The sequence below is a fragment of the Mesoplodon densirostris genome, chromosome 1, assembly GCF_025265405.1.
Source record: "Mesoplodon densirostris isolate mMesDen1 chromosome 1, mMesDen1 primary haplotype, whole genome shotgun sequence".
In the NCBI taxonomy this organism is placed as follows: Eukaryota; Metazoa; Chordata; class Mammalia; order Artiodactyla; family Ziphiidae; genus Mesoplodon; species Mesoplodon densirostris.
In genome coordinates, this window is record NC_082661.1 from 204887815 (window position 1) to 204910927 (window position 23113).

The window sequence follows — 23113 nt, forward strand, 5'->3', positions numbered from 1 at the left end:
TGACTATAAGATTTGGCATGGAAATATTGAATCTGTTCCTTGTACATTTGTAATGTCATCTGTTTCTATTTAGAGTTTTATGTGGAAATAATTTTTCCATATGTACTTTTCATTTCCTATTTCTTGGTATACTTTTAGAAGTTTATTATCTTCCAAAATATCATTTATTTCATAGAAAATTTCAAGTGCATTAACATTGAGGAGTATAGGGTAATGTATTATAATTTTAATCTCCTACTTATATGTTGTCATATTCCCCCTTTCTCTTGAAAAATTAGTATTTCATAATTATTTTTGCAGAAAGTTAACTTTCCAGTTTTTTTCCCAACAACTCAATTGTTATGTTTCCTTTGCAGTTCTGCTATAATTTCTTGTTTCTTTTAATTCACATATAATAGGTCCTATCTTCCTACCTTTTTCCCTTTTTCCTCTCTTCAATTTTGGAGGAAAAGGCAGAGAAGATGTGGCTTTATAAGTTTTTTCTGGACTATTCTAAGTTGCAGGCTTAGTTCATTTTTGTGTTATTGCTTAATCATAGAATCAGATCTGAGTGTGGCTTTGAGTCATTTCTATAATTTTTGTAATGTAGGGTTCCCATTTTTTATTGTTTTCCCAAATATTTATAAAAGTTTATAAAGGTCAATGACTTTTTTTAATGTCAAAAGTCAAGTCGATGAGAGTTCAAATTTTGTTGACTACTTTTGCTTTACAAACTGTTCAGTTTTTGAATTTTGTCTTCATAGCATCATAGTTTTCACTTTACATGTGTGTTTAAAGGACTGACTTGGAAATCTTATGTGAAGAAAAACATGAGTCGTTGTACTTACTTTGATGTCTTAGCACTGAAATATCTCACTAACACTATCCCAGTTCATGGATGTTCCTTAACTAGCAGTTTACCTTTTCTTTGAATTGTGCTTTATCATGGTTGGGGTTTTTTTTATGTTGTCAGCTTTTTTAAAAATTTACTCAAAAATAAAAATTCTGCGAGTTGGTAAGTTATAATACCCTGGCAAAAAGAACAAAGGATAGAAAAATACTATTATTACTGAGGCAGAAATTATCTTACTAATAGGATTTAAAGTATATGTAGTATGGCAGTAATTGTCATTGCATGTCTTCTGATGTTCTAAGAACAAAATAATACTACTAATATCTACATAAAGCTTTGAATTTTATAATTGATACTTGACAAGGGCCAATTTTATGGCTGAAATTCCTGAGCCAATTATGGCATGACTTGCTTTTGCATGTCTATAATTATAGAGTCAAGCCATGAGAACATAGCTCACTATATCCCTAACAAGTAGACAATAAAACTGATGACACAACTTCATGCCATCTTCCTGAGAAGCTGCAGGACAGACCACAAGGCCCGATTTTCACTGAGGTTATCTGTGTAGGTGTTGGCCCGGGTTACGTGAACACTCAGCAACTGATTTCAAGAAGATGAATTCTAAAACTCAGAAGTGACAGAAGAATAGCAAATTTATTTATGATACATGTGTTTCTTGTTAAGAAACACTTAAAAGTAAATAACAAAGTTGGAGTGTTCTCAAATGCCATGTGTAATGTTAAATGTTGATGTTCCAGTACATACTGAAAATTAGACTCGTATGGGCATCCTGCAATAAAGTTTGAGAAATTATCTAATCTTCATAGAGCTCTTTTTCCTAAGAACAGATTACTTTATACTCAGTTCCTGTCTTTAAAGTTGTTTTTATTTTCAACTAAAATAATGTCCTCTTATGTGTGATTGTTAATCCAAACCTATTTCCTTCCTATAGAAAAATCCATTTCTCATTTATTTGCTCAGAGCGATGCACAGCCATGAATGCATTTAAAAATTACTTCATCATATAAACATTCAATTTTTTCCTCAGCTTGCTGGTCTAATCAGGTCACAAAACAGACTTACTCCAGTTTCTTTACCCATTTTTACTGCTGTTTGTCAGTCTCCTTTATCATCACTTCTTCCTTTGCCCTTAAACGTTCTGCCATTCTCTTTTCATCCGTATTTTCTGTCCAGACAAGTCCATCATTCTGGCTCAATTCCTGCCCACTTGTTTATACCTACACAGTATCTGACCATCTTTCCAAAACAGAGGTCATATTAGTCAACAACCTGATGATTTGTTTAACAACTACTATGTTGTGGACACAATGCTAGGATGAGAAAATAAAATCTCATGAAATGTCCTCAGAACTGAAGAGTTAGAGGTCCACTGGATTGTGGCAGTGACCTACTTCTAGAAATCCCAGTGACTGTCCATTACCATATAATACGTCCAGACTTGCAAGGCCTCCATGGGTTACAGGCCACCCTGCAATGAACACCCTGTGTCCTCTCTCTCATAGCAACAACTTGGACTCTTTTGGAAATCAACCCCTTCTAACCCAGTGCAGCCACTTTTTTAGAATAAGAGCATGTGACTCAGGATTGACCAATCAATATACCGAATTCCCTGGAGAACAGTGATTAAGTCAAGGGTGGGCATATGAACCAGGCTTAGCCATCCTGGTCACAAAAGTTGATAGGAAATGACCAGATGACCCAAGGTGATCCAATAAGAAAGGATCTCGGGACTCAAAAGAAACATAAACCTTTTCCTATAGACTTGAACTTGAGAAGATGTCAGTTGAAGTTAGTCTTGCCATATTGTGAAGACAAAAAGAGAATCTCTCTGTATTAGTTAGGGTTTGGCTAGGGAAACAGAACAACAATAAGCTATATGGAATAAGGGAGTTATTACTAAGATAAGACCTCATTCAACTGTGAAGGCTGCTGAAGAAATCCACAGAAAGACATTGCCTCTGTGTCTGGTGACAGCGTTGAAACTGACATTCAAGAAGAAAAACTGGGCATCAAATGAGGGGAGAATGAGAGAAAATTGGAACCCACAAAAATAAACTGGACCACATGAGGGCACACTAGAGCCTGAGCACATCTCTCACCTCCTCAACCTTGACTTCATGGCTGCCCTACTGAAGGAACTGAGGTACTTCCTGATGATGGGCTGACACAGGCTTTATTGGACCCAGAGAGGCTGGAGGACCAGGTGCTTCAGGTGCTGGGAGAGCTGCAGGCACGTGGTTGCCCCAGATCAACAAGGTAAGACAGCTGTCAACACACGCAAGCTACATCATCACTTGGCCTCCTACACTGACCCTCAGAGCCCAAGGTCTGCAGTTTCATTTCCACTCTCCAAGTCTTGCTCGGTTTCACTTGTGGGAAGACCTAATCCAGAATCACAGAGGGAACAGTTCTGTCCTTCCAGCCTAGCAAAATCTACACAATACAAACCAGCACACTCCCTGAAAAAGGCGTCAACACAGGAGACCTGAATCTAAAACTCGAACAGAGGAAAACCCCATCCTGTGAATGTCCCCCAAGACCCAGCAGACCATGGACTTTTCAGCTGTGAGTCAACACTCTCCCTTTGTGGTTAAACACTTTGGATTGTGTTTCCTCTCACTTGACATCAGGAGATAGAAAAAGCTGGCACTAAGAATGGAACATTATAAATGACAGACACCAAATTCATAATCAAGGAGAGGGCAGGACTCTCATGCATCTGTGTCAGGGACACAATAGTACTTGTAATTTGGTTACAAAGGTTAAAAATAGGTCAATTTACACCTGTTTTAGCTTGGTGTTCAGAACTTATCCTTAATGAGGCAACAGCATTTCTGGTCTTGATATGGAAAACGTAGGATTTTGCAGTGTGATTCTTGTTCTTATGGTCCTCTGTAAGTTTTATAATAAAAAGACTAGCTTATGTTGAAATTAGTTCATCTGAGTGCAGACAGGAAAAAAAACTGTGGCTTAGTTAAGAAGTACCTTTCTTGCCTGAAACCCATTCAAGGTCACTGAGAAATTTGAAAGATTAGAAAGCTGAATTCTCTCCTCCAAACTAAAGTTATTGCCAACAAAAGCAAGAAAGTAGGAACAATAGCAGGAAATAATATTAAAACCTGTGAGAAGCCATTTTCATCAGGCTCCTCCTAAGAAGCTCCTATTTTAAACTATTTAGAAAAGGAGGGTGATGACCTGGCCTCAAAGATACCACATGTATGTACCTAGGAACCAGAGTCAAAATGGTCTATCTCCCCTGGTCAATGTCAATGTGTTAAATTACCACTGTAACAAAGCAAACCACTGACAAGCAAAGTTTAGATAATGATCCTAAGCAGGACCTGTGAGGTTCCTGGGCACAAAGGCTTTCTGTGTCCCCCATTTCTTTGATTATAGGAAATAGGCTTCATTCAGTCTCTATGACCTTCCCTGAGTTCCAACAGGCAGGTTCAAACAGCTGCTAATCAGGGAAAGGAGGGCATGCAGAGGCAAGGGAGGAACAGTCAGGGAACAATAGTGCAGCCTTGGGGCAGGGTCCTGGTTCCCCCTCAAAGGATACACAGAACAATAACTTTGAGCTGTTTTGCAGATACTATAACCCCTACCAGGTAGAGAATTTAACTGGATGCTTCCCACAAGCACTTAGACCCCAGACTGGTGGAACCAGAAGGTCGATGATGCCAACTCCCAATGACCTCATCACCAACCAGTCAGAAGGACATCCATGGGTTGATCATGCCCTCTTTGAACCATTCCTATAAAACTCCTCACTAACTGCTCCAGGTCTAAAACACACAGTTTTAATGCCAGAGGGCATTAGCCCACTGTGGCCCCCTTTGCTTGGCAAAGCAATTAAACTATTCTTTTCTACTTCACCCAACACTCTGTCTCTGAGATTTAATTCAGTGTCAGGGTACAGAGGCTGGATTCAGCTTCAATAACTTGGATGAAGGGCATGGGCAGAGCAAGGTGGCTGGAAGGCATCAGGAGAAAAATATGGGGCCTCGTTCTAATACAAATGCTGGCTTGAGGAGATATCTGGGTTTTAGTACTAGCCCATGGAATTGTCTGGAACACACAGATTGAAAGCCCAGTTAAATTTTAAGAAAGTGGGCTCATCAACATTGGAACACAACAGGTTACAATTACAATCACTAAAGCTATCCCAAATTCCTAATCCTATTGTAACAGGAAGGGATGGGACACACCCCATGTACCCATCTCCTTTAGGAGCACTGAGGACAAAAGAATAAGGGAAACTGCCCAGAAGAAAAAAATCAGGGCAACGAATTCAGATCTGCTGACAAAAGAATTCTGTCTAGCACCGGAACAAACAAGGCAACAAATCCTGCTATTTTTATTATACATGGTATGGATGCTTGGCCACTGTATTTTATTTCTCATTTGCCCCATCCAGTAGACGTTTTATTACAAATATTTTTATTCTCTATAATTGTGTTTTGCATATGATAAGCTGTTGGAAGGAGTTACACCTCTACACCTCTGTTGGTTTGCTGGACCATGAGGAACTGCATCCAGACCTGATGGATGGAACCGATATCAACCAGAGGCAGAGACTCAGAGCTGAATATGTAGCAGGAATGAACAACCTGACTCCACACTGGATCTGTTTCTTTTGCTTTAGTCTTTGCATTCTACTGTTTTTCTACAAGTTAATCACTAAAAGTATGTTGCCTACACCTTAAAGCGTACACAATGGCCCATCTCTGGGGAACCCTGACTCCCAGGCCAGAGGTAAAATACCTTTGTTTAACTCACAGGAGACATGCTGACTGAGGCCCACACACCTGTGAATGGCTGCAGGAAAGAAGAAATTAACACTTCCCCTCCCAGAGTCTGGCTGGAACCAGGAAATATTTGCAACCACTGTGGACTTTTTTTTTTTTTGCTTTTCCTCCTCACAATCCCCTCTTTGCTCTATAAAAGAAACTAGCATTCAAACCTGGGCAAGATGGTTCTTTGGGACACTAGTCCACCATCTTCTCAGTCTGCGGGCTTTCTGAATAAAGTTTCTATTCCTTGTCCCAGCACCTTGTCTCTGGATATATTGACCTGTTATGAGGCAAGCAGTATGAGCTTAGGCTCAGTTACAGGTATAGTAACTGGGAATAAGGACTTTAAGAGTGACTCGTGTTTGGACATTAGGTGGCCAAAGGCACGGACTAGAGCGGACCTCTGTTGTTTCATAGCTGCCATGACGCATGTCCCCTGCATTCTCCCAGTGGGGCTCCATTCTCAGCTGCAGGGCTGCAGGAGAACCACACTGTTGTCAATGGTACAGAGCATTGTGAGTTCAGGAAGGAGAGACTGACCAAGCCAACCCAACCAGAGTGAATCACAGGTCAAGCACGGGAGTGACCAGAGAGAGCTTTGCCCTCCTTTTCTCCAGATTTGAACTGGGAAGGATATGGGGTAGAAAGCCTACTCAGGATGAGGAGAGCATCTAGTGAAGCATGAACCCAGCAGAGAAGAAGCAGGGCTGAGCAAAGCAGATGAGAAACTGAGTCGTGCTAATGAAGAAAGGCCCAAACTGAGGAGAGACAGAAAGCATACATTTATCTAAACCTTAAATTTTCAATCACATTTATTTAACCCTAGATTTTCATGTCTTTCAGTCAAAGGTACTTGAGACTGAATTTTTTTTCACTGTTAACAGGAAAATAAATCCGAACTAAACTTTTCAATTTATTTCTTCATCCTTAACCCACAATTTTGTACCATAGTCACACAAAGCATAACCCAAGTCTCACATTCTGCAGACTTGACTCTTGGAGGGCTTCAGACTGAAATGTCCATCTTCCTTTTCTGCCTGGAAAACTTTGATTTACCCATTAAGTTTCACTTACTTGTTCCCTCCTTTGTAAAAGTCCTCCTCAACATTCCCATAGGACTACAGTGTTTCCAAAAACATTACCATTTCTAACATGACCACTAAAATGATTTGTTGTATCTCTTAGATATAATTTTAAAAGGTGTTTGTTAATTAGTTGTTGAGTTTCTGTTTTTCACACCCTATTCATTGTTTTGACTTTCCACAGAAAATTACTAAATAGGATTTAAACAGTTTGTAGCAAGATACTGGTGGTAGCAGTTACATTGTCGTTTCCAAAAAGTGTATCCCTTTTGTAAAGGCAGTTTTTTAAAGAAGTATGCCACTTCTTTTTTCCCCCAAAGGTTTAAATAATTGTGTTTATTTTTTAATATCTTTTTTAAAAATTTTATTTCATATTGGGGCACAGTTGATTAACAATGCCACTGCTTTTCTGAGTAGGACAGTTATCATTCTTGAATAACACTGTGCTCATTTGCACTGTTTCTGCACAGAGAAGAGACTAAATGAGTGTTGACTCCTAATTATGTTCAAATTTTGTGCACTTTTCTTGTCAAGTGCCTCCAGAATGTTTTCTTTTCTTTTTATTTACTCCCATTTCAGTAAGTACTTAAGTTGGCTGAAAATAACCCCTTTCCAAAGGCCTATAAACAAGAGTGTCTTAAGATTGACAATACTCTATTGTGAAGGCTTATGTTTTAAATGCCTTATTTTATGTGATGCTGTGCTATCTGATGCCCAAGGGGAAAGGTGACACAACAACAGACCACAAGTATCAAGACTATTTTTAGGTATTATCCTGGTGACCAAAACAGAGACATTTATTTCTAAGTTGGAACGTAACCAAAACATATCACATCCTCTGTTTCCTTTAGTTCAACAAGTTCCAGATTGGTGTCTTATAAGCTATTTTTCATATGCTGTGACACAATGCTAAGTGTTTTTATTCAGAAGTGGCCTGCTGGCTGAGTGCCCATTCATTGTAGGACAGCATTTTCCCTCAGCTGTATCAGAACAACAAACCAAGAAGTTCACACTTCCTCATTAATTCTGGAAAACACATACCGTGGATAGCATAGCATGAATCTTTTTAGGTCTTGACAATTGCTGGAAGTGTTTTATTTTATAACAGAACTCAAGAATATCCATATTTAATAGCCAACAGTAGTTATGCTGAAAACTGCGGCTATAAGTACCATAACTCTCTTAAAGGTAATCATTGTCTTGCTAAACCCTATGAGTTCGGTACTAAGAACGTGTAAGCCTGTCATTTTCTTTTTCAATGGTTTTTCATTTGATGAATGTATTATTGTAATTGAGGACTGTGAAAGATAATACAAGGCATTTTTTTTTTTTTTTTTTTTTTTTTGTGGTACACGGGCCTCTTACTGTTGTGACCTCTCCCGTTGCAGAGCACAGGCTCCGGACACGCAGGCTCAGCAGCCATGGCTCACGGGCCCAGCCGCTCCGTGGCATGTGGGATCTTCCCGGACTGGGGCACGAACCCATGTCCCCTGCATCGGCAGGCGGACTCTCAACCACTGCGCCACCAGGGAAGCCCAAGGCATCATTTTTAAAGTCTTGATATTTCCCTACAATTTATGGAAAGAATTCAAATCCCTCAAGTCCTAAAGCTGAAACTTTAAGCATGTGAATCTCAGCATCCAGGTGAGACTGCTTACTCACATTTAAGGCAGAAATAGCATCAAGAGAAGGAAAAATTTGGATTAATAGAAAATGAAGCTTTAGCCTATTCATACTTTAGTTCCCATGCATTTGCTCCTCCATGTTTTGCCCTTTTATTAATGAGAATCTCACTCTTTGTATGTTAAATATTTACAATAAGATGTAAGAGAATGACCTTGGGCCTCTGGTCTGATTTCTCACCTCCTGCTTATATAACTTAGTTCAATTAATTTAATTTCTCTAAACCTCAATTCCATTGACTGTAAGATGAGAAACTGACTTTGTTTATCCATTTGTGATGACTGTATTAGAGAAAATGTATAGAAAGCACATAAATTAAAAAAAAAATCCTGGTGAAACTCAACAAATAGTAAGTATTCATAGTAAGTCCTCAACTAACAACATCCACAATGGTGGTGTTCGTCAACCATTGTGTTACTTCCTTTGGTCCAGACATCTTTACAAATGCTATCAAGTTCAACTATCATGTAAGGACCAGGAGATGCTATTGTCTTGTTGTTGCTGTTTTGTTTTATTTTGTCATTACTGCCCCAAGTTTACAAATATAATGTACTCTACTAAGTTAAATTCTTAGATTGGGAGCAAAGGTCACTGATATTCTGGAAAGAAAAAAATGACAACAGAACGTAAAAAGACCACGCACATTCATTCCCTGCCACTCAGACATGAGCTCTCCTGGTCACAAGCAGTTGTCCTCCTAGTCTCACCTAAAAGTCACACAACGTCACTCTGTTTTATTGAGCTTCTTCCTTGTCCCTTTCAAATCAAATGCAGCCATCCCTGCCTGATATGTCCCTAGATGAGAATCGATATTAGTTGTTCTAGATATAGGTTTATTAGTTTGGGTGGGAAAAGGGTCGGATTGACCATTAACCAAATATGATGGAGAGATTCATGGGCCCTCCACAGTGGGCTTTGAGTGAGTCTGTCCTGTCGGTTTGCCATTTTCATCCATCAACCCCATCTATTTACTGCCGACCTACACAGACGCATAGCCATGTCAGAGGTGCCGCGAGAAATATTTATCTTCCGAGACCAACAAAGAAAGCAGAGAACCCTTTTCTTTTGAAATTTTTTTTTTTTTTTTTTTTTTTTTTTTTTTTTTGCGGTATGCGGGCCTCTCACTGCTGTGGCCTCCCCCGTTGCGGAGCACAGGCTCCGGACGCGCAGGCTCCGGACGCGCAGGCTCAGCGGCCATGGCTCACGGGCCCAGCCGCTCCGCGACATATGGGATCCTCCCAGACCGGGGCACGAACCCGTATCCCCTGCATCGGCAGGCGGACTCTCAACCACTTGCGCCACCAGGGAGGCCCTCTTTTGAAATTGATAAGCCCCATTCTGGGTTCATCAGTTTTGAATCTGACACAGCAGAGAAACAGAATGGTGGTCCCCTTTGTCAGCTGCAGCCTGGCCACTTGACAACCCAGAGGGCAAGTCCATCAGCCTCCAGCCAGGGCTTCAGCTCTGATCCCCCCATCCATGTAGAGGGTTCCGAAGTCTCTCAGGGAACCCTTGGGACCACGGGCACCAATCCTCAAGTGTTTTACAACGTGATGCTAACTAAATACATGCCAGTGGCCTTGTCCATAGGGAAATTACAAACAGTGCATCTGTCTGTGAACGTAAGTACACATAAAACCAAATTTAAATAAATAACCATTCAAATGTATAAAGCCAAAAGAGTAAGTTTTGTCTAAATTTGCCAAAGGGACAGGGTTATACTGTTGTTAAGGCAAGTTAGTTAAGGTCAGTCCATCCTTACTCTCTTTGACAGCTTGGACAAGTTACTTCAAGTTTTGGGTGTAATCATCCATACTACATGGAGAGTTATACTCAGAAGTTTGTTTTGAGAATTTACTGTATTGATATGAGCTTAGAACATTTTTTGAAAAACATTCAATAAGTGTTAGCCAATATCAGCTTTAAAATATACAGGAAATAACAATGATTCTATACCAATTTACATTGTCCAGATTCAGAAATTGAAAAAAGAGCATTTTTAAATTTTAATAGACCACAGCATTCGACTATAGAAAATATAAACCAAATGTTTGGATAAATGCAAGAATCTTTTGCATTTGAATATGTTAAAATAGGACAATGCATTCAATCTTCCAGGAATTTATTCAAATAAACATTTTTTAATACGCACACATGCTGAACTTCTTTCTATTTTTTTATCTGTACAAAGCTTGTTTTCAATGCAGATTTTCCATACCTGGTTTCTTTCTATAATTCAGATATCAACTCAGATTTTACCTCCTCAGAATGACCTTGTTTGATTACCCTATCTAAATTAGGCCCTTGCTCCCAAGAAATTCTCTATGACAGTGCCCTGTTTCACTGTCTGCGTAACCCTGATTACAATCAGAATACACCTGGATTATCTGCTACTTGTTTCAATTGGTCTCTCTCCCTCTTGCTATGGTTGTTTACCACTTATCACCAGGGTCCAGAATAGTGCCGGGCTCATACTAATAATAATAATAGCTTCCATTTATGCATTTTGTGCATAACTTACTTTGTGCGCTTTTCACGTATTGACAATATAATCCTCACAACCTTGCAAGATAGATGCTACATTACACTCATTTTACAGATGAGACAAAGGAGGCAAAAAGTGGGAAAATGAGTGCCCATAATCACACAACTAATCAGTTCTTAAAGCACACTCTGGTCTACCCCTGAGGAGGCACTTAGCACAGAGTTGTTAAATAAATGACTACATGTGCTAGGTTTGGGGCAAGGAGCTGAATATATAGAGGTGAATAAGACATAAAGTCTCAGGGCACAGGCCACATGAGTCTATGTGAAGGAAAAGTATAGTAAGTTAATAAGCAAGATAACACCTTAAACTTATACAGCGATGCCTGTCAATTACATCCCAGTAAAACTGGGAAAAAATAAGCAAGAGAGACAGATTCAGTAAATACTAGACATGCTTTGATAGAAGCTTTACCGGGCACTAGGAGAGTATGAACGAGAATGTGGCATTTCCTTTGGTGCTGAGGTCCAGTTTTCTTAGGGGGACAATGACTCATGGCTGTTTTAAGGAAGAAGAGTGAATATGGGAGCCTTAAATGGGGTAGCACTGGGAATCTCTAGGTGAAACTTTATATAATACAGTAGAAAATGCCTAAAAGATATAAACTAGCTTGACAACCCCAAAAACGCTGCGTGAGGTTTGTTTATACCACTGCACCTCAGTGGCTGTATGGGGTTCCCATGCAAGCCAAGTTGTTACCATGGAGACGTGAACAAATGACCCAATGCAGGCGGAATCTTCAACCATCGCTAAACTCTTAGAAAATCAGTGCCAACAAGCATTCCTCCACTATAAGCGACTCTACCTTTACAAAAATTAAACATAGGAAATGACATCATTTATTTCAAGGAAAGTAATAAATGTAGAAAATACAAGCATTGGTCACTGCTGTCAGCAGATAAAAGAATTTAAAATGTTCATTCACTAATATTACAGACTGCATTGTCACTATAGACTATAGTTTAAATGTTGTTTTAAAATTGGGGGACTTGGTTTTGATCACCTCAAATAGCATTGATAAAGTGCCAAATTTTACAAGGTCCTTTATCATGAAAAATGCATCTATTCAGTTTGAGAACACCCAAGATATTAACATATACCAATCATTTAAGGAAAAAATAAGAAGAGCTCTCAGCTTGATAATTGTTAAATTTGTATCCTCTACAAGCATTAACTTTTAGTGAAGGAGGAGTAATGTGCAGCCTTCACTGGCAGCATATAACATATTTCGGTACATCACGTAATTTGGTAAATAATTTAAATTTTATTTCCAGATTTTATTTTCTTTTTTTGTCTACTTTTTAAAATTAAGTCTTAAGCTCACTTTGGATCATATCGTTTAAGAATATTGTTCTTAATCATTCAAGAGAACTTAATTTGGTTATTTAGAGGGGACTCTGATCACAGATTTATGGTCCTTCTCAATTTCTTTAAGAGACTGAAAGCCTGGAAAGCTTTCATGCATCCTGTGAGCTGCATACCTGAATTTACAGTTAGCATGTTTTTAATTACTTAAAATATGCTGAAGGCCGAAGTTGTTTTTCATGTATTAGTGCACCTTCTTCCAGAAAGCATTTGAAGCAACATCTTGATGGGCATTTTCCAGGTGCAGAGGGGGTTTTCAGTCAGAAGGGAGCTAATCACAGTTGTTCTGAGTGGAAAAGACTCAGACCAGGCCAGGGAGTTGGTGGAAGAGCTAACAGTGCCCTGCACATAGGGTCCGCTATGGGGTGGTGATTCTCTCCTTAGATTCTCACAACTACAAAAGCAAGCCCTTGAGTGAGGCCCCTCATATGCATCACCTGACTTGGTCCTATGTAGAAAAGGCTATCTTTGCACTAACAAACTAAACCCTTCACGATTCACTTGAAGAGCCTACAAGAGGACACAGACTGCTGTTGTTATAAAAAGAGAAGGCAGATGCCCAGCTCCTGAAAATAAGCCAAGATCTCTAGGAAGTGCTCTGACTCAGGTGGGGTTGGCAGGGAGTTAAGGATAAAGGACAAAAAGCTCCATTTATCTTAGGTGTTTCTTCCTTTTAAAAGACACAAGAATATTTTCTTCTTATTCTTTTTTTCAAAATTTTTATTGGAGTATAGTTGATTTTTCTTCTTATTCTTTAATTGAAGATATATATTTTAATCTTTTAATTGAAGCTGTATTTTTCCTGTCAAATACATATTGTTTATCTTGCTTTTTCACACACACAAACAGAATTCTTTTACATTTTTTTTTCTTTTACAAATTGGACTGATTTCTTTCCTACTTTAACACATGCAGAAGGTTTGAAAACTCCACATACAATCAGCACCTGCTTGACTCACTGATACCACTTTTCAGAGATAACTTTATTTTTCTTTAGCTACACTGGTGGTTACATGGATGATGTTTCTGATAGATTTGTAAGTCAAGAAAAATTGTTAGACACAACACTCTAGATAGTTGTTAGAGAGATGCTCTTTGTTTCATATCTAAGCTACCGCCCTTAACATTTGGAACTTTGTGTTTCATTCTTTTAACCGATACATATTCTCAGGTACCTTGCTTCCAGAACATTGTTTGAATAATAAACAGTTATTGTTTCCTTGGTGCCTGGAATAACTGTCTGTTATTCCTATTTATTACCATATCCTCAATAATGAGGAAAAACGTAAGACATGATTAATAAATCCTATATGGTCTACCTCATAAAAATACCACTAGGAAGAGTCCTAAATTGTGAATTATTTATTCTGATAGTTAAAAAATTTCTTTCAAGTTGAAACACATGAAATTTATGAAAAGAGAAGAATAGCACATATGTATAGTTTTCAGTATTTATGTATTTAATTCCTCTGTTACTAGACTAAATTTTTTAATTCCTGGGAACTACCTTGAAAAGCATAAAATAAACAACCTAATACATATTCATTTAATTATTGAATTTAATTATAATCACAAAATATTAACATTAAAAACGTTAAACGGTCGTCTCACAGTAACCTCAATAGTCAAGCCTTTATTTTCATTTGAATTTCTTAAAAAAAAATAGTTACGACTTTTTGTAGGTCACTCAGTTAGTAATTGACAGAAATAAAATAAAATTCAGGTCTCCTGCTGTCAGAATAATACTCTTCATTGAAACCGTTTTCCTCTATCAAGGCTCTTGGTTAAAAATTAGTCCACAGTGCCCACAAATTGTCACCATATTTTAGATTTAAACAAGAAAAATGAAGAAAATGGAGTTGACTGCTGGGCAAACCCTGTATTTCCAGTATCTTTTTAAACTTCTTTTCTCATAATACACATTTTCTTCTAAAAAGATTAGTGCTAATGAGAGATGGCTGGTTGTTTGCTAAGGATTCTGGACAAAGTTGGGTACGTGTGTGTCCAGAAGAGCAGAGCTGTTCCAGGAACGTCTGCCCTCACACCTTGCGTCCAGGTGGGATCACATGACTGAGTCTGGCCAAGAGGGTGTGAGTGGAAATGATATAAACTAGTACTTCTCACACTTGAGTTTGCATTAAAGTCACATGAAGAGCTAGTTAGAATGTGTATTCCTGCGCTCCACCTATGGAGTTTCTAATTTAGCAGGTCTAGAGTAAAGCCTGGGAATGTGTATTTTTAACCAGTTAGTAGGTGATGCTGATGCTATCCACCTCCTGAAAAAATGATGGTCTTTTTAATGAAATCATTATTTTATGTTATGAACAAAATAGTAATTTCTGTCTATTTAGACACATGAATACGTTTTCTACTACCATCAAGTTTAGTTGTAGATGTTGAGGAAATTTACAAATTTAGTTTTTAACGTGGATATTTCAAAGGAGGAAAATCCTGTTCAATCAGGGGATCATTATATGCAAAAAGAGGGAGTGGGGGAGAGAAAGAGGAAGACCTACGAATTTAAGGCATGATTTCTCATCTCTAAGTTATTTCTAAGAAAGCACAGCCTGAAGAAAAAAATGATGCAAGTAAAGTGAAAAAAATACCAGCACAGATTTTATGGACCTAAGAAGACCTCTCCTAACCACCTTGATGATGTTAATTACCTTATTTTATTTTATTTTATTTTACTTTATTTTGTTTTATTTACATCTTTATTGGAGTATAATTGCTCTACAATGGTGTGTTAGTTTCTGCTTTATAACAAAGTGAATCAGTTATACATATACATATGTTCCCATATCTCTTCCCTCTTGCATCTCCCTCCCTCCCACCCTCCCTATCCCACCCATCCAGTTGGTCACAAAGCACCTAGCTGATCTCCCTGTGCTATGCGGTTGCTTCCTTCTAGCTATCTATTTTACGTTTGGTAGTGTATATAAAAATCTAGAAACAATAAATGCTGGAGAGGGTGTGGAGAAAAGGGAACACTCTTGCACTGCTGGTGAGAATGTGAATTGGTACAGCCACTATGGAGAACAGTATGGAGGTTCCTTAAAAAACTACAAATAGAACTACCATGTGACCCAGCAATCCCACTACTGGGCATATACCCTGAGAAAACCATAATTCAAAAAGAGTCATGTACCAAAATGTCCATTGCAGCTCTATTTACAATAGCCCGGAGATGGAAGCAACCTAAGTGTCCATCATCGGATGAACGGATAAAGAAGATGTTAATTACTTTCTGATGTAAACTAGGACAATTAAGCCATCCTTAGGACACTTATTACGGCTCCCGAAATCGTAAGCATGTGAAACACAGCTAAAAAACTTGAAAGCAGACTCCCATTTTCAACCTAAAAACAACAAGTTGGAATGGTGGGAAAAACTCTTTGGCTCAGAAAACTTTCCTCTGGAGCCATAGTTATTCCCTTCCCTTTCGGCCCTCTTTTTAGTGTGTTTGTAGCTTCATCATTTCACTTCTGGCCTCACGTGCAAACAGCTTATCCAATGCAACACTCTGTCTTCACGGTTTCAACCCATTATTGCAACATCCTTAGGAAAACAAGTACACCCAGAGCAAAAGTTTATTTCACAATATGCCTGCTATTCCTGATCCTCTATTTCTGCTTCAACCTGTAACCTTTCAAATTAAGCTGTTTGGGGTTGCTTCCCCTTATTAACTTGAGTTCAAGGATTAGACTCTCCGGTGTAATAATTATTCAAGGTGGCCAAAAAGGGTTTTGTGTTTGTCTTCCTAACCCTACCACAGAGCTGAGAACTCTACTGAAACTTGTCATCATTTTCTCCTGCCTCTCTGGTAGGTATTACCATCATTTTGTAGTTGACGTATGTGAAGTAAAAAGAAGATGCAACTTGCCGAATAACACAGTCAACATTTTTAGTGAAGCAAAGTTTAGAATAAGAGCTTCCCAAAGCCAGTGAGTATATACTTTAAAGTATTGAACCTGATAATATTAGTTAAGTTGTAAAATTAAAATGGGCCCAGATCCCCCAGATTTGTGATTGTCATGCATGGAAAATGGATCAGTGATTTGTATTTAATAATCTTTTAGATTCTACATCCCATGTGGCAGATACTGTGTGTATCCTACATCATCATGGTACCAGTATATCCTGCTACCTTGAGATGAGAAGGAGATTGACGAATATTAGTTGAATCAATGTTGCGAATTTTTTTTTTTTTTTTTTTTTTTTTTTTTTTTTTGCGGTACATGGGCCTCTCACTGTTGTGGCCTCTCCCATTGTGGAGCACAGGCTCCAGACACGCAGGCTCAGCGGCCATGGCTCACGGGCCCAGCCGCTCCACGGCACGTGGGATCTTCCCGCACCGGGGCATGAACCCGTGTCCCCTGCATCGGCAGGTGGACTCCCAACCACTGCGCCACCAGGGAAGCCCCTGCAAATATTTTTTAAAATTATAAAATATGCTTTAATATCCCAATTATTCCTGGCTTTTTTTTTCCTACTTAATGTAAATGTTAAGAGTGAAGAGAATAGTTTCTGGAATAAGCCTGTATACCAACACTGAATAAATTACCTCTCTGTAGCTCAGTTTCTCTACCTGGAAGATGGTAGAACGCCACCAGTTAACTTGTGAATATTTGTGAGAATTAGCTATGAAAATTTACTTTGGCCTCTTAGATGCAAGTTCAACACATTTTAATCACTCAGTAACTGTGCTCTATTATGGGACTTTCCATTTGTTACTAATAAATAGCTGTTAATTTTTTAACTCATGATAGAAGTACTAATCATAAAGAGATAGAAAGGATAGAAATGAGATTCAAGAATATCACAAAAAGAAATACTCATTATAAAACAAATAAAAGACCTCATTACTATTGTTAAAATGATTTTTATAACATTGTCCAATGCACATGTCATTCTGTTAAGGACTTTAATAGGTAAAGTGGATTTTCTTCTTTTCTGCTCTTTTGCTCTAAGACAGGAACATAAATATATGTCATGTTTCAAGGTAACCCAATCCCTAATGAAAGTACCTGAATTCAGCCTTCAGTCTTCTGAACCACACAGTAGGCCAGGTGACATCATTCATTCAATTACTACCACTAAGTAGAATTTTCACGTACTGCTCACCATGTGACTTTCTTCCTGCATTGCACTTCCTTTTTCCCTCTTTTACTTTCTCCCTTCAACTTCGTCAGCTCTTCTATTGTAACTGCATTTGGCGGGGTTATTTTTGTTGTTGGTGGTAGTGGAGGTGGTGGTTTTTTGGAGAAATTATATTTTCTTCTCTCACTATCTTTTTACTTTTCTCTCTCTTTAAGAAATAAAAATACCCAATAATACACAAGAGCCTTGCTTTGCTAGCAGAATTTGGGATTTAAACTATACAACCTCTGTAATTATTTGTTCTACAGAAGGTTTCTTTAAAGGCTCATTTAGGACCAAGCCAATGCTTTCAGACATTCCCTGGTGACTGATAGCCTTTGCCACCCACCTTTAAATGAGTAGTTCCCTTGTCAAAGGCCTAGTCTCCCAGATAATTATATACAGTGCATCATTTTTTATTTTCTCCAACCATACATTGGAATCATACCAAATAAATCATGCACTGGGGTATGAAATGCTGTTGAAATAAATGAACATGAAGATTTAGGGTGACATGCCCTGGGAATCAGAAGAACTTGTGATTTAACACATTGATCTAATTTGTTCAGGAGCTGACACTGGGTTCCATCACTGGGAAGTAGCATCATAACATTACAAAGAATAAATATTCACCCACCCCCATTGAGAAGATTACCTCTTTAAGAGAGTGGTCACTTATTTGGAGAGATTTGGACTCCTCTCTGGATACAGATAGTTTATATAATTGCTGAGCAATAAGTTAAGTTTCTCCAGACCATCCTTCCCTACGTGTTAAAGATAAAAAGGACATAACTCCCAAACCACCAGTCTGGCTCAGGTAAATATCGTGTTCCAGATAACACTGCTGTCAATGAATGGTATGGAAGAGAATGCTCTTCTCAAGAGGTGAGATGGGGAGCTGCTCTTGAAAATAAGGTTTAGGAAAAAATTTTTATGCCATGAGATATGTTCACATTATGGTAACAGATGCAATAAATAGGATACTTTGGTTCATAATCACTATTGCATTATCATAATTATGTTTGTAAACCATACACACAGAAAAGGAATAGAGAAATAAGTCAAATGTTCTCTTTGGATAGTGAGATCGATTATCGATGTCTTTTTTCTTTTTATTTTTCTATACTAACAAACTTTCCACAATGACTATTAATTTTTTTATTTGGAAATATAAAACTAATGTCTCTAAAGATATTTTGAGAGTTAAGGCATAGCATGTAAGGTAGCACTTTCTTTCTGTTTTCCCTCTGTTGATTCTCCTTCAAGTTCTCTTGCTCTTCTTTTCTCTCCTTAACTTGTACTTTTGCCTCAGATAATGAACACCGAAGGATTATTGTATTAGAATTACTTGAACTAATGTGCTTTCTTTTAAAAAATTAATGAGTGTTTAATCATTGTAATACTGGCTCAAAATATAAAACAGGAGCCAGACTATCTGGAAAGAAGAGAACCTCAGCTCTGACAGTTGCTAGCTGGGTGACCCGAGGCAAGTTGCTTAACCTCTCTGTGCTTCATTTCTCTGAAATGTTAAAGAAGGCTATTAACAGAGTCCACCTCACAGATTGTTGTAAGATGAAATGAGCTATTCTGTGTAGACATTTAGAATAGCGTCTCACATATATTAAGTTCTATATGCGTATCTGTAGTCCTCCAGATTTGGGTGGACCTACCCGTAAGGACTGTATTGCTATACACATACACGTGTATGTATATATATATATATATATATATACACATACATACAATCATTTCCTCTTGAAGCTTCTCTATGCCTCTGATAGGCTCCATGATGAAAGACAACCACTAGTCTTGTTTCTACTAGGTCCTAACCCCTAACCCTAACCCCTAACCCCTATCATGATGCTTGACACCTGGTAGGGACTCTATCCATATTTGTGGGATGAATAAAAGCATAATGAATATTACAGTCATAAGTCTGTGTCTAAAAATAAAATCTGATATTTGAATATAGGATAGTCAGCTATCTGCTAATGTCAAGGTTACCCCCTAGAAAATGTTTCAGTTGAACAGTTTTTGTGGGCCCTTACACTATTGTTTATACATTTCAAGTGAGATTATTGTTCTTTAGTGACCTTGCATTCTTTCTTGATATAAAGCTTATGTTGAATCTAAGGAAAGAGTCATGTTTTCTGAATGGGATCGACATGAGTTTCCCGTCTGACTTTTCTCAGTTTCGCTCTCCAAGTCCATGTTGAAGGACAAAAGAGACCTCTCTATGCCATGGAAACACTTCACACTGAGAAGTTCCACTGGCCTGGCCCCCTGACTCTGAGTCACAGAGCATTGCTTGAGAATAACTTTACAAGGCATCAAAGCACAGAAGATGTTAATGACTGGCCCAAAATGGTCTGGAATTGCAAACGGTTCCAAGAATCCAAGGATATATTTTTTCATCCCATGTGCTTGATATTTAAGGGCATGTGTGGGGTATACGTCATCTTTTTTTTTACTTGAGGAGTTAATTTATAACGGAGTATAACAGGTTTGAAGCTCAAATGAGTCTGCTAAGCATACTTAATACTTCTTCATAAACTTTATTTTTATAGCATTAAGTGTGTTATGAAAAAGAAAATAAAGAGTATGCTATCTTAACCCTTGGACCAAGTTCAGAGTGTGGGGATCTTTCCAGTTCTGATTTAGTACAATCACAGGATGTGGGAGGGCCTTTCAAAACATTTAAGTGGGTCTATAAGCCTGAGACTGGAAATGAATCACAGGACCATTTTTCATCTTGTCAGTTGCCGACATCATGCTTAAGGAATTCCTACAGCAAAACATATGTCTATTCAGAGTATTAGCCATTCTGTTCCCTGATACCAAATCAAAGAAGTACTTCCTAAAAAGGAAGTTTGAAAAGACACAATCATCACTTCTAGAGAATATACACGTGTAAAATTCATCATCAGTCACGGTGTTCGTATCTCACAAAGATGGCCCTACAACAACAGATTTAACAGCTCACGCACCCTGGGCCAAACAAACATTAATCCAGGCCTTAACAATGTTAAGATTATAAAGATATTATCTATCAATATCTGGATTTCATCTAGCATAAAAGGAATTGTAAACCTAAGCAGAATGATTTTGATAAATTATTGCCGATTTCCAGGCATTTGGAGGAAAAGCCATAAGATTTAGTGGTAGAAATGCCTTTATTTACCACATCGAGTCCAGTATTTCTTCAGTTTGGGCTGCACTTTAAGATACAGATGGGGTGCCTTTATAAATCTCTACCCCAAACCAATTAAGTCAAACACACTCATTGTGCGAACCCAGGCATCAGTATTTTTTATAGCCTTCCAAGTTTTTCTGCACAAAGCCAAGGTAAGAACCACCGCTGTGTTATATTCTGCTGGGATGGCCAAGAGGGTAGGAGCTATATCTGGGCAAAATGAGTGACTAAAGGCAACATTTACTATTAATATGCTGGCACTTTTTAAAAGTGTTTTCCCTGTAGTAACTTTCAATCCACCCTAATGGGTAGAAACTATTATCCTCACCACCATTTTACAGATGAGCACTCTGAGGGATGTCACACAACTAGGAATGATGGAATGGGGATTCAGATCCCTGTATTTGATAACAGAGTAATATTTATGTAACAAATATTGTTAAATTCATATAATATACCAAGCACAATGGAAAAATACTTGCAATATGATGCAATAAACAAGGAGATGCCTTCTGCCAGTAAATACCAAGTTATCAGCAACTGTCTTACAACATAGGCTGGAATTAAACATGAAGAAATAATCATGTTGCCCTCAGTAGTATCCTGGAAAAATTGTTGATACTAACTGAACCAATAGATGAAACTAACTAAAGAGGACCAAAATTCTGTATCCACTGACATATGTCTGGCTTCCAAGTGGTCCACAAAGTAGAATCACAGCCACTGTGATTCCAGCAACAGTGAACCAGACTGTAACCGTGCTGTTTTCACATATTCAACATCTGGATGAAGCAATGCTCAAGGAGCAGAACTCATAAGAACAGAGAATAGATTCCACAGTGTAATTCATGTTCTCTCTAACACTCTGGAAATAGAATATTCTTTAAGACACACGACTACAGTGAATATGACCTAATTTATGTACAGTATAAGAAATGCATGTCTCTTGCCCTACATACTAATGCTGACTTCCTGCTTTCACAAAGAGAAGCCCCAAGAGGTTCCTTGAGGACTTAAACTATATTTTATGCCATGGCTTACATGAAGAATATTTTCTATATTTAAGAAAATCCCATAGGTTGAAAAGCAATAGTGTGAAGATATCAGAAGCATTCTCTCTTTTACCTGGAGCTGAACAAGCTTATATAGACCCAAATCTGAATAAAAGTGATCTTCTATAAGTAAATGTCAGTAAATGTGTTTGGAACAAACAAACTCATCTCTCCAGTGATCACCTACAAGTGTTATTTCAGCGCCACTAAAAAGAACCAGTGCCACCTTCAGAAGCATTTACTACCCACTGGTAAATCTACAATGAGGTCTTTATTACTTTAGCTGTTCTGCCATTTAAAAGAAAGTATTTATGAAGGGATTAAATGTTGCCATCAATAGTCATTTACAGTTGAGGGTGAATTAATGATTTAAGAGGAAGCTTTTCTATGATTTTAGGAAAGAGAACATTTGGGTCCTGAGACCTGGGAGGGGTGGGGGGAGGAGCTGACATCCAGACTGGGAGAAAGAGAAGGGGTATACCCTCTGGGAATGCGAAAGGCAAATTCCAGCCCTTTCACAAGTTCATCCTGCAACCGCTTTTGGTAAGGAAGCAGGAGACACCTGAGAAACTAGAAGAAGTTTTCTTTTGTTTCTTGATGATACATATTTCCTTAGGCTAATTAAGACTTAGATTTTACAATATACAAAAAGAATAAAGATATTTTAATTATAGCTACCTCCTTTAACACTGAACAAAACTGGAAAACAAGGAAATTGAAATCCTTAAACAAGAACAAGGAAAAGAAGAAAAGAGAGAAGAATTCACATCATTATCACAGTCATTCTCATCATCATCATCATCATCATCATCATCATCATTTGGCTCAATAAATAACCAGGGAGACTAGGTGCTTTAAGAATTTTGGCCAAATGAGGTAAGTTTGCAAATAAGAGCTATATCAGCATATGTGAAAATGTCACTGGCCATACGAAAATGCAGAGAAACCACACTGCAAAATACATGAAGACTCAACTACGTATGAAAATTAGATCAAAATAATGAGGTTTACAGATCATCTCCAAATGATAGAAATATTGAAATACTTTGAAATACATTCTAAAAGTATAAAGGTAACTTCAAGTAACCTTATGCTGAAGGAAGATGTTGCTGATTCTAGTAACCATACTGATCAGGAAAGTAATGCATGCTTCTCTTGCTGTCACTCTCATTTATGAAATTCAGATTCATTTCTCCCAAAAAAGATGGAAATAAGGAAGAGGGGGAAAAGTAAGTATCATAACCCTCACATATCAAAGAAAATAAGTTTCTAGCCATAAATATGAGGAGAAAAATAATGTCATCTCGAGAAATTAAATATCTCATTCTGAAGACAATAAATGTAATGTGACAACAAATGTAATCTTTCCATTTCTTGAGGAAACCTTTTAAGAAATAAATGGAAA